Source organism: Oncorhynchus masou, chromosome 31 (genome assembly GCF_036934945.1).
Source record: "Oncorhynchus masou masou isolate Uvic2021 chromosome 31, UVic_Omas_1.1, whole genome shotgun sequence".
Taxonomy (NCBI): domain Eukaryota; kingdom Metazoa; phylum Chordata; class Actinopteri; order Salmoniformes; family Salmonidae; genus Oncorhynchus; species Oncorhynchus masou.
In genome coordinates this window covers 50,526,120-50,539,016 of record NC_088242.1, presented here as the reverse complement: position 1 = coordinate 50,539,016, position 12,897 = coordinate 50,526,120, and the positions used below count along the sequence as shown (strand labels likewise).

The following is a 12,897-nucleotide window of genomic DNA, read 5'->3' as shown; positions in this document are numbered from 1 at the left end:
GTAGGGTATGTAAACATTATATTAGGTAGCATTGTTTAAAGTGGCTAGTGATATATTTTACATAATTTCCCATCAATTCCCATTATTAAAGTGGCTGGAGTTGAGTCAGTGTGTTGGCAGCAGCCACTCAATGTTAGTGGTGGCTGTTTAACAGTCTGATGGCCTTGAGATAGAAGCTGTTTTTCAGTCTCTCGGTCCCAGCTTTGATGTACCTGTACTGACCTCACCTTCTGGATGATAGCGGGGTGAACAGGCAGTGGCTCGGGTGGTTGTTGTCCTTGATGATCTTTATGGCCTTCCTGTAACATCGGGTGGTGTAGGTGTCCTGGAGGGCAGGTAGTTTGCCCCCGGTGATGCGTTGTGCAGACCTCACTACCCTCTGGAGAGCCTTACGGTTGTGGGCGGAGCAGTTACCGTACCAGGCGGTGATACAGCCCGTCAGGATGCTCTCGATTGTGCATGTAGAAGTTGTAGAAGTTTGTGAGTGCTTTTGGTGACAAGCCGAATTTCTTCAGCCTCCTGAGGTTGAAGAGGCGCTGCTGCGCCTTCTTCACGATGCTGTCTGTGTGGGTGGACCAATTCAGTTTGTCTGTGATGTGTATGCCGAGGAACTTACAACTTACTACCCTCTCCACTACTGTTCCATCGATGTGGATGGGGGGGTGTTCCCTCTGCTGTTTTTCCTGAAGTCCACAATCATCTCCTTAGTTTTGTTGACGTTGAGTGTGAGGTTATTTTCCTGACACCACACTCCGAGGGCCCTCACCTCCTCCCTGTAGGCCGTCTCATCGTTGTTGGTAATCAAGCCTACCACTGTTGTGTCGTCCGCAAACTTGATGATTGAGTTTGAGGCGTGTGTGGCCACGCAGTCGTGGGTGAACAGGGAGTACAGGGCGTGTGTGGCCACGCAGTCGTGGGTGAACAGGGAGTACAGGAGAGGGCTCAGAACGCACCCTTGTGGGGACCCAGTGTTGAGGATCAGCGGGGTGGAGATGTTGTTGCCTACCTTCACCACCTGGGGGCGGCCCGTCAGGAAGTCCAGTACCCAGTTGCACAGGGCGGGGTCGAGACCCAGGGTCTCGAGCTTGATGACGAGCTTGGAGGGTGCTATGGTGTTAAATGCCGAGCTGTAGTCGATGAACAGCGTTCTCACATAAGTTTTCCTTATGTCCAGATGGGTTAGGACAGTGTGCAGTGTGGTTGAGATTGCATCGTCTGTGGACCTATTTGGGCGGTAAGCAAATTGGAGTGGGTCTAGGGTGTCAGGTAGGGTGGAGGTGATATGGTCCTTGACTAGTCTCTCAAAGCACTTCATGATGACGGAAGTGAGTGCTACGGGGCGGTAGTCATTTAGCTCAGTTACCTTAGCTTTCTTGGGAACAGGAACAATGGTGGCCCTCTTGACGCATGTGGGAACAGCAGACTGGTATAGGGATTGATTGAATATGTCCGTAAACACACCATTTCATTTGCGATTTTCATGAATAGTTAACGTTGCGTTATGCTAATGAGCTTGAGGCTATGATTACGCTCCCGGATACGGGATTGCTCGACGCTAGAGTTTAAGTAACATTTTGGCAGAAATATCAGCCCACAGAGAGACGCACAAGATTGAACTTGGCTCAACTTTCTAGAGCAGAAAGTTTTCTAGAGCTGCTGTTTTAATGAGTGAGTTCAGGTTTATGTTCTTACTCAGCACTGTCAACACTTTGTATTCAACACTTTTATAAGCCATAAAATGCACATTCTTCCTATTTCCACTCAGCGCTGCAACAAGCACTGCAGCAGTAATGAATGAGTAGGAAAGTGTATCTATAGTCTTGCGTTGTTGTTATTAGCGGCTTGGGTCTTTCTAATATAGAGGAATATTTCACTTTCTCTCTTCATAGTAGTAACAACTCGAATTTGTGCATGAGGCAGAAATAATGCATTTCGACTCGAGTTTCGCAATCAGCTGGAAGACGGTGCCCATTTTTGGTCAGTGTCAGTGGTGGAAAGGGGGAGTGGAGGGATGTTGAGAAGCGGACCCTCAATCTACTGGTCTCTCCCTCTGCTGAGACTGACCATCAGATGCGGGCACCATCAGCCCAGTAAAATAAAAAGTAAATGTACGCTCACTCAGCTGTGCTTCATAAGTAATGCAACAACAGATCTAGTACCGGTGTGATCATACAGCCTACCTCAAATTGCCTCAAAGAATGCCCATCATTCTTTTCAAAATTCTTCAAGCTCTGTGAAATTGGTTGTTGATCATGGATAGATTTTCAGGTCTTGCGAAAGATTTGAAAGTAGATTTAAGTCAAAACTATAACTCGCCTCTCAGGAACACTCACGTTGTTCTTGGTAAGCAACTCCGGCGTAGATTTTGCCTCGTGTTTTAGGTTATTGTCCTTCTGAAAAGTGAATTAATCTACCTGTGTCTTGTAGAAAGCCGACTGAAAAAAGTTTTCCTCTAGAATTTTCCTGTGCTTAGCTCCATTCTGTTTCATATTCATTCTGAAAAACTCCCCACTCCCCCTGATTACAAGCATACTCATAACATGATGCAACCACCACTATGCATGAAAATATGGAGAGTGGTACTCAGTAATGTGTTGTATTGGATTTGCCCCAAACATAAAACTTGTATTCAGGACAAAAAGTGAATTGCTTTGCCACATTTTTAAAATACCAAACTAATAACAGTGTTCCAGTTAGTGTTGACTGGGTTTGGGATTCGGATAGGAAGTGGGCGCTAATTCAAGGGAGAGGTCTGTCTGAGTGGTGTACTGTACACAGTAATGGGTGGGTGACGCCAGCATGGGCCCTGGTGCTCGGGAACCACTCTGAACAGGCCGACAGAGGGCTGAGGGCAGCATTAAGAGGTTAGCCACCCAGCTGGGCATCCTGGGTTTGTGTCTATCTAATGACCTCTATACCTGACCCCCTCCAACTTTTTATGTCATCAGCCACCACTGGTTTGTGTGCCACACATCCAGGACTGGGACTTAATGCTTAGGCCAGGGTCATTCCACTGTCCTTAAACACCAGACAGGGGGAATGACAGGAGCATAAATATTTGTAGCGTAGAGTCAGACCATGGACATCCCCACCTCCAAAGTCAATTCTACTCACTATGGTGGATATGAAGGATGAATGAATGCATTTACACACAGGTCCCAGTACAGGCAATGCAAAAATAAATTACATCTCAACTGGTGATACAAATCCCTGATATAAAGTGAGATAAAGCGTAACTATATGTCTGTAAGCTCTCAGTCTCAGATTGCATTAGGCAGCCAATTTCTTGGGGGAGAATCACTCTGGAGGCTAAAGGTGATTTCTCATTATGAGTCTGCAGAGATCTAGGCACGCACACACACACACGTTTACAAAGACGCAGTGGACTTAGTGATTTAGAGGCCAGTCCCCCACATTTTTTATGCGTTTTAATAGTAAAGCCAAAATATTAAATTTTAATGTGCCATGAACTAGTGCTGAGCAATTAACCCGAAATGTTGGTTATTTTTTTTTCGTTTTTAAGCAATGAATTGATGACTTGGGTTCAGCTATTTGAATTCCATTTCATTCGGTTTATTTCTGTGAACTCAATGTGCACATTGCAGCTGCAGTTTCTCTAGAGATAAAACTGATCATGCCCGAACTGTGTGATATAGTAGGGAGTTGTAGTTCGATATAGAGTTGAAATGTTTTCAATTCTGAGTTCGCGTCCCAACATTACACTTTCTGTCCATCACAGAAGACTGAAATATAACACAACCGTTTGACACGGAAACACCGATTTTCGTCATTTATTATTTATTTTAAGTTTATTAATTATGAAATAAGGGGGGGATCTGAATAACATTCCACCCATGAGGCCGGTAGGTCATTTGACAGCAGGAAAGGGCTACAGTCAAGTAATGTGAATAAGTGATGGATAATGAGCAGTAACCAGCAGTCATTCCCGTCATGAGACTTTTATTATTATTTTATTATATATTGTTACAGCATTCAACCCACACAACGCATAGTGCATTTAATGCAAAAAAAAAATATGTATATATATATTTTTTTATATTCAAACCCAAACCGAACCGACCTAAAAAAGTACTAATCGCTCAGCACTACCGTGAACACATCCAGACATTATGTTTTCATGTGATTGTCAAACAAATCACGTCAAAGGTCGGTTACCTACACGGACTACACGACTTCATCCAAAATAATTCCAGTGTCCGAACAACTTTCCTTCAATTTGGAAGTGGCTGAAACGAGCGAAACAGCGCCCCCTGTTTTACTATGTAGCCCGTGACATGCCCATAGTCTCTCCTGCCAGACAGCATCAGATACACGGGGTACATATACATACTGTGTATGTCCTTTTGTCACGCCCTGATCTGTTTCACCTGTCCCTGTGATTGTCTCCAACCCCTCCAGGTGTCGCTTATTTTCCCCAGTGTATTTATCCCTGTGTTTCCTGTCTCTCTGTGCCAGTTCGTCTTGTATGTTTCCAAGTCAACCAGCGGTTTTCCCGTTCTCCTGCTTTTTGCATTCTCCTTTTCTAAATCCTCCCGGTTTTGACCCTTGCCTGTTTCTGGACTTTGTACCCACCTGCCTGACCATTCTGCCTGCCTTGACCACGAGCCTGTCTGCCACTCTGTACCACCTGGACTATGATCTGGTATTGACCTTTTTGCCTGTCCACGACCATTCTCTTGCCGACCCCTTTGGATTAATAAACATTGTAAGACTCCGACCATCTGCCTCCTGTGTCTGCACGCCTTGTGTCATGATACCTTTGCCTCTGCCTCTTTTTAATAAAGAAATGTGTTAGTTCATTGTTCTCTTAAAATTACATCTTCTTTCTTTGTTTTCCTTTTCTCTGATCCGCTCTGAACGTGCCTCATTGCTGCAGGTTAATTGAAATGAAAGTCACATTTTGCATTCATATCGCGTGAAAAAAAGCGAGCGGAGCAGATAAATTAATATTCTTTTATGCATTTGATTGGTAGTACTATTTTCTTTAGTTATGCCCTGCTCACGAGGCCACTTGATGATGTGAGGCCAGAGGCAATTGCCTCTTCTGCCTAATGGTCCGCCACTCTACGGGGTTACATCAAAATGCGGTTATTTGTATTCTGCAACACCTCGCACTATGAAGCATGTGGTTTATATTGATGAGCAGATAGACTTGGCCTTGGGACCATGACCCAGACGTATCGACCACATAAATCATTGAAATTCTCAGTCAGCCCTGCACACCGACCACTTCCAAATAGATAGATCACGGCATAAGACACCAGGCCAGTCGAACGTGTGAGGACAATCCTCTCTGTCCAGATATGTAGATACTCTGAATTACTGGACAGGGTTTGAATCTGTCCGACTGAGACCATCCATCCAATAGTACCTTGTGGTGTTTGCATAGAAGGGCTTGGAAAACGTTTTGTCCCTGTGCTTAAGGTGGATAGATGGATTATAAATGAAAGGATAGAAGCAGAGGAAAGGAGTGATGGAGAGGGAGATGGTGATTGATGGAGAGAGGGAGACGGAGACGGGGAAAGAGAAGAAGGGGGGAGGGAAGTGAGGGAGAGACACAGTGATGAGATGGAGATGGAGAGCCAGATATAGACTGGCAACTCCTCTTCCTCTCCATCTGTCCATCTGTCCACCAGTGTGTCAGGCCAGCTCAGTTATACATGTATCACACACAACCACACAGGCCAGAGGAGAGTGCCCCCCTCTCCCTCTCTCTCTCTCTCTCTCTCTCTCTCTCTCTCTCTCTCTCTCTCTCTCTCTCTCTCTCTATCTCTCCTCAGGACACAGCCAGATGCTTCAATAAGAAGAGAGGTCAGAGAAAGGTCAGAGAGATGTGCTCTAGTCTGTGTATCTGTCTGAAGCCACTGGTGTTCTTGAGGCCCCCATCTGCGCTACAGCTGACCCTAGAACAGCTGAGAGGTTTATGTGTGTATGTGAGGCATACCGTAGATCTGTGTTACAGCTGATCCTAGACCTGATGCTGGTTAATCTCATTGCTTTCTCCGCTGGGGAGAGCCACCTGCTGCTCGACTCACAGGGAGAGGCTAATCCATTACACCAGGCACCAGCACACTTTGGCAGATGACTGTAGCAGCTTGGGTGGCAGGGATGGAGGCACAGTTCATGGGGGGGGGGGTTTCATGGCGACATCTTATATACCTAGTGCACTGTTTTGAGTGTAGGAGGCTGCCATAGTGTAGTTAAGTGGGTTATTCATCAAAACAACAATATACATTGATTTGATTGTCTCATGTATGTGACATAAAAAAAATCCAACGCTACGAAAAAGATATTGTGTCATTTACACACCTATCCATGTGTGTTTATCTGAACTGCGGCAACGACTCTTCATTCTGGGTGGATCTTCCCTCAGCTCTCACCCCCCACCCCCTGTCTCTGCCAGCTGACACCAAAACCTACAAAACACAAGCAACAATACCAACAAGCTCTCCGGAAGCAAGCCAGGGAACTCTGTGAAAGAGAGCCTGGGTGACGTGAATAGAAACCTCTGCATCGGCTATATTCGCCCCTCTGTCCTGAATACGGCCGCTCACAAAGACCCGTTGGTTCACACCTCAGTGTGTTTCAAACTGACGATTCAGTCTACAGCCTCTCTCTGTAGCCCTCTCTCTTTGTCTCTCTCAATCTCTCCTCTCTCTGGCCCCCCCTCTCTCTCTCTCTCTGCCGGGGTGGTGATTCAAAAGTGTAGACTCAGCCTCTCTTGCCTGGAACACACAGCGGTATTGACCAACACATACACAACAAGCGACAGAGAGAAAGAGAGTGAGCGAGAGATAGAGAGACAGAGAGTGTGAGAGAGAGAGAGAGAGAGACAGGGGGTAGAGAGAGGGGGGGTAGAGAGAGAGATAGTGAGTCAAGAGAGATTAACAAACAGAGAGAGGAAGAGACAGACAGAGAGGTAAAGAGTGAGAGGAGCGAGGAAATGTGTGTGACTGTGGGGCTAGTGTTTGTCATCCAAATGCGAGCTGTGAGTGGCTAGATGAGCTCAGAGATGTCAGTGTTCCTTTACATGTCAGTTTCCCTTTACATCTCTCTCTCCTTCCATCTCCCTGGCTCTCACGCCCTCCTTCTCTACCCCACCCCTCCCCCTTCCATCTCCCTGGCTCCAACGCCCTCCTTCTCTACCCCCCCCCTCTCTCCCCTTCCATCTCCCTGGCTCTAACGCCCTCCTTCTCTACCCCCCCCCTTTCTCCCCTTCCATCTCCCTGGCTCTAACGCCCTCCTTCTCTACCCCCTCTCTCCCCTTCCATCTCCCTGGCTCCAACGCCCTCCTTCTCTACCCCCCTCTCTCCCCTTCCATCTCCCTGGCTCTAACGCCCTCCTTCTCTACCCCCCCCCACCTCTCTCCCCTTCCATCTCCCTGGCTCCAATGCCCTCCTTCTCTACCCCTCCCCTCTCTCCCCTTCCATCTCCCTGGCTCTAACGCCCTCCTTCTCTAACCCCCTTCTCTCCCCTTCCATCTCCCTGGCTCTAACGCCCTCCTTCTCTACCCCCCCCACTCTCTCCCCTCCATCTCCCTCCTTCTCCACCCCCACCTCTCTCTCCCCCTCTTTCTCCCTGGCTCTAACTCCCTCCTTCTCTACCCACTCGTTCCCCCCTCCCACCCTCCCTCCCCCTCTCTCTCTCTCAGCTGTGCAGCATCTAATGGATCTCGCTGCAGTGTCCCCCTGCACTGCTGTTTGTGGGGCAGTAGGTGGAACGACCAAGGTGGGAGGTAGGATCCTTCACAGTCCACTGAACACACTGACTTCATGTCCCCTCCTCTTAAAGGCAATGTACTATCACTTCAACAGGACCTTATAACAGGAACGGCATTGTCATCATCACAGCGCTAGGTTCAGCACCGTCTGCTTTCGTACAAAGGTTACTCCGGCTCGTGTTGTGGCCTGCTGCAGTAAGTGTTATAATGTGTTACGACACCTACAGTATGTTATAATGCATTATGACACCTTTTAGTCTCATGTCGCCACACTTCCAAATGGAATGTTCCCTCAGCATGAAATCCATGTGTTCTGACACCTTATGTTAATAGAAGAGACACCAGAACACTTTATTCTGAAGTGCTATTACAGTGCTATTGGGACACGTTATTATTTAAGCACAACTGGGACACTTTATTCTCAAAGTGGCATGTTTAAGACCAATGCTCCCTTAGCTCAATGGGGGGTGAAGAGGGACCAAAAAGATAGGCTTGTTACCTTGACAACTATCAGCTTTTCCATGCACTGAACAGACACATTTGGGCACTCTATATGACACTGCATGAAGCTAAAACCATGTGGCGCCTCCAAAAGCGCCAATCACAAACGCACGCACGCAATGACCTTTAGCCTGCAGCTAGGCGAACGGCTCGGCTACACTAGAGACGGATCTTGCAATAAAGGAGCAGATTCCATCCGAGCAAGGGAAAGTCATGACATTGCCATGGGAGGGCAGCCATTCAGTCGTTGATTCATTCCTAGGCTAGACCACTAAATTGTACAACGCCACTTCACGCATTCCATTTAGCATGCTGGTAATATCAGTCTTTTTCAGAGCAGAAACCGCCCAGGCATCCCAAGTGATAGATGGAAACACGTGTTTAACTTTGAGGACAAGGCGTTGACATTCCATGTGTTGGAGGGAAATGAAACTGTTTGGGGAAGAGAGGACGTTGTGTATGAAATGTGATATGAAGGAATATCAGCACAAAGACCCAGTGAACACCAGTGACCTAAAGTACAGTAGCTATGTATCGTAGCATGACTTACCAGAGAAGACCCGATCCACTCCAATCTCCTGTTCGAGACTCAACACTCTCTTGTCTGTTCTTCTTCAATCTGAAAACCAGGGGAAATTAAGATACAGTATGTTTCAGCATTCATATGCCGTAGCATTTGACCTTTCTCCTTCCCATCAGAAAGAACATCGCTTTTACCAATTTCCTCCCAGAGCCGCTGAGAGCCCGGTTAGCAAGACTATAATCATCCTCGGGATGCTGTTTCAAAGCGAGACAGTTTTTTGCAGCAGTGTGCATGTTTATGACACAGTTCTGTAATTCCTTCACGCAGTGGGGACACCTCTCTATGTCTCATGGGGGGGGGGGGCACTCTCTCTTTTCTATTTCCATAAGCCACTAAATCCCCTTTCACTGGATCTGTCCTGGAACCCATCCCGGTCACACCATAGATTACAGACCGGGATGTTGCTCAAGGAAACGCTGCTATGATCTCTGCCAGATCTTATGAAAATATAGTTCTTTTTAACACAGCGTAGCATAGCCTAATCTCCCACAAGCCATTGATACGGGCTTCCACTTGCATTGATATTCCCAGTGTGAAACGGAGTTGAAAAACTTGGACTATGCTCGGGAGGGAGTGTAAACAGAGGATATATCTGAGGTACCTACTGTATGTGCACACGAGGTTTATTAATTCAGAAATATACAACTTATACAAACGGACGAGTGGGACACTACAGCCCGTGGCAACGAGCTAGAGGGAGAGAGGGGTAAGCAGTGTGTGTGTGTGTGTGTGTGTACATAAACACTACCGTTCAAAAGTTGGGGGTCACTTAGAAATGTCCTTGTTTTTTGAAAGAAAAGCACATTTTCTGTCCAGTAAAATAACATCAAATTGATCAGGAATACAGTGTATACATTGTTAATGTTGTAATTGACTATTGCAAACGGAAACGGCTGATTGTCTATGGAATATCTACATAGGAGTACAGAGGCCCATTATCAGCAACCATCACTCCTGTGTTCCAATGGCACGTTGTGTTAGCTAATCCAAGTTAATTGTTGTTAATCCAAGTTTACAGACACTTCACAAGTCCTCAACTGGCAGCTTAATTGAATAGTTCCCGCAAAACACCAGTCTCAACGTCAACAGTGAAGAGGCGACTCCGGAATGCTGGCCTTCTAGGCAGAGTTGCAAAGAAAAAGCCATATCTCAGACTGGCCAATTAAAAGAAAAGATTAAGATGGGCAAAAAAACACAGACACTGGACAGAGGAACTCTGCCTCCAGCATCCCAGAGTTGCCTCTTCACTGTTGACATTGAGACTGGTGTTTTGCGGGTACTATTTAATGAAGCTGCCAGTTGAGGACTTGTGAGGCGTTTGTTTCTCAAACTAGACACTAAAGTACTTGTCCTCTTGCTCAGTTGTGCACCGGGGCCTCCCACTCCTCTTTCTATTCTGGTTAGAGCCCGTTTGCACTGTTCTGTGAAGGGAGTAGTTAACAGCGCTGTACAAGACCCTCAGTGTCTTGGCAATTTCTCGCATGAAATAGCCTTCATTTCTCCAAACAAGAATAGGCTGATGAGTTTCAGAAGAAAGTTATTTGTTTCTGTCCATTTTGAGCCTGTAATTGAACCCACAAATGCTGATGCTCCAGATACTCAACTAGTCTAAAGAAGGCCAGTTTTATTGCTTCTTTAATCAAAACAAAAGTTTTCAGCTGTGCTAACATAATTGCAAAATGTTTTTCTAATGATCAATTAGCCTTTTAAAATGATAAACTTGGATTAGCTAACACAATGTACCATTGGAACACAGGAGTGATGGTTGCCGATAATGGGCCTCTGTACACCTATGTAGATATTCCATTTTAAAAAATCTGTTGTTTCGTTTCCAGCTACAATAGTCATTTCAACATTAACAATGTCTACACTGTATTTCTGATCAATTTGATGGATCCTCATCAAGTGTCAGAAAGCCACGCTGCTTGCGAACAGACCTAGGTTCAAATAGCACAGACGGACACCACACAGCTCCACCCAGCTGACCTCAGGTCTGCCTCGACACCGCCGCCGCTGCCATGGTGATTGAAACAGACAGAAGGTAGCTGGGATAGAAATAACCGGGACAGAGAGGACCCTGGGAGATAGGAGTGAGCAGAGAGGACAAGAGGGCCACAAAACGCTTCACAGAAATGAGGCTTACAAAACTCTTCGTAGGGAAAGACACAACGCATGTAATACTCCTGTGCGGCTCAGGTTTCTAAGGATCTAAGAGCTAGCAGCACTTCATAGGGAGTTAAACAACGCCTGGAATATGCCAGAGGATAAACACATGCCAAAAGTACATCAAAAGCACTCACACACATCAGGTCCTGACTGTTCTCCCTTTTCCCAACCACTCCTAAAACGGTGTCTAAAGAAAACTCTTCATGCCATTGGTGATGGGAAGCTCCGCTCTTTTCTACTGACTGGGATCTTTTCGACTAGTTCAGTCAAAAGAGCTAGTCTTTCCGACTCATTTCGTTAATTGGAGTCGGTCATGCCCAAAGTACGCAGGACCCCCTACCGGCGAACAATGAACTGGGAACCCCAAAGAGTCTTGATTCTACAAGTCTCTAACCTTAGGGGGCTTACTGGAGCTGTCATTTGTGACTGAGACTTGTAAAGGTCTGCTTTAAACCATGTACATTCGTTGATTGCTAGGCATACAACTAGGATTATTTCTCGATAGGCCACATTTGAAGCAACCTGACCAGACGGTGGACGACTGCTGGCGAGGTACATTGCTTGACTGCCGTGAGGGTGATAAGCACAATGTCGTTAGCGAATTTCAGCCCCCCCCCTCCTCCCACAGATTTCGGTTCTAGAAATCTGTGTCCATCATTAACAGTCAATAATCAATTAACTGCAGCCATTCTTGCACCATGTGATCAATGATCAATTCCAAATATGTATTTTTCTCCACTATGCTAATAATATATTTTTTCTGCGTGCATGTAACAGACAGTTGGTTGTCAGAGTATGTCTCTGGAGCCGCTGAGCTGGAGGAGCGTGCATTAATCCTGCTGTAGGTGTCACGCCCTGGTCAAAGTATATTGTGTTTGTCTTCATTTATTTGGTCAGGCCAGGGTGTGACATGGGTTTATTGTGGTGTGTTTTGTCTTGGGGTTTTGTTAGGTATTGGGTTTGTGGCTTAGTGGGGGTATCTAGCATAGTCTATGGCTGTCTGGAGTGGTTCTCAATCAGAGGCAGGTGTTTATCGTTGTCTCTGATTGGGAACCATATTTAGGCAGCCATATTCTTTGAGTGTTTCGTGGGTGATTGTTCCTGTCTCTGTGTTTGTTGTCACCAGATAGGCTGTTTAGGTTTTCACGTTACGTTTGTTGTTTTGTATTGTTCATGTTTATTTAGTCATTAAACATGAATCGTAATCTACACGCCGCATTTTTGTCCGACTCTCCTTCACACATAGAAAACCGTAACAGACTCACCCACCACAACAGGACCAAGCGGCGTGTCAACAGGCAGGAGCCGCAGGAGAAGCAACAGCGGCAGCAGGAGCAGTGAGAGGAATGGACATGGGAGCACGAATTGGACGGAGAAGGACCCTGGGCTCGGGCTGGAGAATATCGCCGCCCCAAAGAAGAACTGGAGGCGAAGAAAGCTGAGAGGCGCTGGTATGAGGAGGCAGCACGGCGACGCGGATGGAAGCCGGAGAGTCAGCCCCAAAAATGTCTTGGGGGGGGGGCTCACAGGGAGTATGGCGACGCTAGGTAGGAGACCTAAGCCAACTTCCTGTGGTTACCGGGGGCTAGAGAGACTGGGCAGGCACCGTGTTATGCTGTGGTGCGCACGGTGTCTCCAGTGCTGGTGCATAGCCCGGGGCGGTATATTCCAGCTCCACGTATCGGCCGGGCTAGATTGAGCGTCGAGCCAAATGCCATGAAGCCGGCTCTACGCATCTGGTCCCCAGTGCGTCTCCTTGGGCCGGCTTACATGGCACCAGCCTTGCGCACGGTGTCCCCGGTTCGCCTACATAGCCCAGTGTGGGCTATTCCACCTCGCCGCACTGGCAGAGCGACCGGGAGTATTCAACCAGGTAAGGTTGGGCAGGCTCGGTGCTCAAGAGCTG

At 46.9% G+C, this 12,897-nt stretch overlaps 1 protein-coding gene across 13 annotated transcripts in view; it reads right to left on the bottom strand.

Moving 5' to 3' along the window:
• Positions 1 to 12,897, bottom strand: part of LOC135524085 (neuronal cell adhesion molecule-like) — a 112,262-nt gene that overhangs the window by 48,404 nt on the left and 50,961 nt on the right. For all 13 annotated transcript variants that reach the window (XM_064951275.1, XM_064951274.1, XM_064951281.1 and 10 more), the window contains exon 2: positions 8,793 to 8,861. The gene's annotated coding sequence lies outside the window, so the exon portion shown is untranslated. The remainder of the gene's footprint in view (positions 1 to 8,792; positions 8,862 to 12,897) is intronic.